The sequence below is a fragment of the Chenopodium album genome, chromosome 11, assembly GCF_948465745.1.
Source record: "Chenopodium album chromosome 11, dcCheAlbu1.1, whole genome shotgun sequence".
NCBI lineage: Eukaryota > Viridiplantae > Streptophyta > Magnoliopsida > Caryophyllales > Amaranthaceae > Chenopodium > Chenopodium album.
In genome coordinates this window covers 17,485,949-17,488,838 of record NC_137844.1, presented here as the reverse complement: position 1 = coordinate 17,488,838, position 2,890 = coordinate 17,485,949, and the positions used below count along the sequence as shown (strand labels likewise).

The following is a 2,890-nucleotide window of genomic DNA, read 5'->3' as shown; positions in this document are numbered from 1 at the left end:
AAACTTGGAGTACTTAGGCATGTCGGGAATTGGTTCGGTAGAGGGTGTAGAATCATGAACATCCTTAAAAGCTTCAAGGAACTTCCCAAATTGCTCATCCATTTTGAATCTCAAATATTTTTGGGGATATGGTAGATCGAGAAATCTCTCTATCTCACTCATCTTTTCACCAACACACTCTTCTCTTTTGTCAACCTCACAATAGATTTCCTTAGACTCAACCCTTTCCACTTCATTCTCCTTAGCGCCACTCTCATCTCTTCCCTCTTTTGAACAAGAAACTCCCTCATCAAAATCATTTCCACCACTTGTGGCAATAGAGTACACGGGTTTCTTTGGTTCAACACCTTGGGAAGGCAAAGATGAAGGACTAGCAAAATCCTTAATAGTGCTTGCTAATTGGGTAATTTGAGTCTCAAGCATCTTATTGTGGGTCATCATCTCATTGAATTTCTTATCACTAACCGCCATATAGGTGTTAATGATCTTGGTTTGATTATCAATCAACTCTTCCAAGGTTGTCTTAGGAGAAGAAGGTTGTGAATAGGAATTTTCATTTTGAGTCTTTGGAACAAAGCCGGGTGGGGGACCTCTTTGAGCATTGTTTTGAAAATTTCCCCTTCCTTGATTATTCCAATTACTCCTATTTTGATTTGAACCATAACCTTGATTATGGTTACCACCACCATGATTATGGTTTCCATTACCTTGGTTATGATTTACATAACCTTGGTTTTGATTACCATAATTATGATTTTGATTACCATAGTTTTGGCTTTGATTTTGGCTACTATAACCTTGGTTATGGTTACCACGAGAACCTTGATTCCCTTGGTTCCTATAACCACCATTATGATTATAGTTGTCAAAATTGCCTTGGTGTTGGTAATTCCTATTCCATTGGCCTTTTTGATTATCAAACCTTTGAACATTGTTGTTTGACACAAAATTAACATGTTCACACTCATTGTTGTCAAATTCATCAACACATTCATTAGGACAAACACTAGAGTCATGATCATACGATCCACATGCATCACAAAACAAGCAACCTAAAGGCATATTATGTGAAGAGGGAGGGGGTTGAGAGTTAGAAGGAGTACCTCTCCCCTTAAATTGGGAGGGAAGATTAGAAGCTTGAGAAGAGGTAGAAGTGCTCTCCAACTTAGCTTTGATTGCGGTGACCTCCTTTCCTAAGTTTGTCATTTGGGAGGAAAGGTTGTTGATTGCATTGAGATGGTCCACCGAATACAATGAAGATTGCTTGCTTGAAGAGTTCCTCTCCCCATCTTGCCAATCCCTATAATATGTCACCACGTCCTCAATGATGTCCACAACTTCTTCTTCGGTTTTGTTCATGATAGGGCCCCCGGCCCCTCCATCAAGGCATGACTTGCCTTGGGGACTTAAACCGCCATAGAAGATTTGGATCACTTGGTATGTGGGGATTCCATGGTGAGGGCACTCCCTTTGATACTCTTTGAATCTCTCCCATGCTTCATAAAGGCTTTCACTCGGCCTTTGCTTGAACCCTTGAATCAAGGCTCTTGCCTCCGCCGTCTTCTTTTGGGGATAGAAACGGGACAAGAAAGCCTTTGTAACATCATCCCAAGTTCTCAAGGAGTTGGGCTTCACCTCCTTGTCTAGCCACTCCAAAGATCTTCCTATTAGAGAGAAAGGGAACAACTTGAGGCGGATGAATTCTTGAGAGATCCCATTGACTTTGATAGTGTTGCAATATTTTTCAAATTCTTTCAAATGGTTCAATGGGCTCTCATTCTTAGCCCCACTATATTGCCTTCTCTCAATCAAGGTGATCATTGCCGGCCGGATTTCGAAGTCATTTGCCGGGGTAGTAGGTGGAGCTATTCCACTCTCAAACCTATATGCCCCGGGCACTCCAAGCTCCTTCAAGGCTATTCTAGGATTTTCACCCATTCCTTGCTCTTCTTGAATTTCTTCTTCACTTGAAGAGTTATAAGCCAAGGATCTATTATCCACTCTTCTTCTTGAAAGAGTCCTCTCAATTTCCGGATCAAGGGGAACAAGGGGACGATCGCGGGTTCTATGCATGCAAGACTCAAACAAAAATATTAGTAGCACGGCTACAAGTGTAGCCTAGAGAAACAAAATCTTTTTGTATTTTATCAAAATGAAATAGACTCAAAAACAACATACACTCAAGCACCATTCCCCGGCAACGGCGCCATTTTGATGGGAAGGAGAACGGTAGGTCGTTGGGCTACCACCCCACCCTATCAAACAAAATTTGTAACTTAACTAACCCCTATTTAGCGTAGTGGCAAGTCAAGGTCGAACCCAAGGGAATGGATATCAAGTGCACGATGTCTAAATCAAGCTATTTCGGAATCAAGAAGGGGTTTGAGGTAGAACTAAGGCTAAACTAGGTAATGCAAACTTGTATAAAATCAATCTAAGACACTAGGGCAATGGATCCACATGCAATCATAATGGAAACGGTAATTTGGGAGGTCAAACCGACTAAGTCAAGCGATATGAAGGAAAATCATCATGTATCCAAAAGAGCATACTAAGGTGGTTCACCTAGAGGTCTAACTAGCGTCAACTACGCTAAACACTACCTAGGGAACGTCACAAAGCACCTCAATCGTGAAATTGCAAGTTCACTAATCAATGGTCCGTATCATAGCAAGCTTACAATGCAATCTAGTGTATTAATCAAAGATGGACAAACCTCAATTAATCACACTCATGCACATGAAAGATCAACCAAATTTAATCATATCATCAACTCCATCAATTATCCCCAAATTACACTATTCCATCATTCATACATGCTTCACCATTTCCCTAGCTAGGAAACTACTCACTAGCCATAGAAATTAAGATCAAAACTACAACAATCATC

General features: G+C 40.8%; 1 non-coding gene across 1 annotated transcript; it reads left to right on the top strand.

The window, feature by feature from the left end:
* The first annotated feature begins 1,447 nt into the window (after positions 1-1,447).
* Positions 1,448-1,553, top strand: LOC145569610 (small nucleolar RNA R71). Its single transcript, XR_014096196.1, has one exon. It is a non-coding gene; the product is annotated as a small nucleolar RNA R71 (small nucleolar RNA).
* The last annotated feature ends 1,337 nt before the right edge of the window (positions 1,554-2,890 follow it).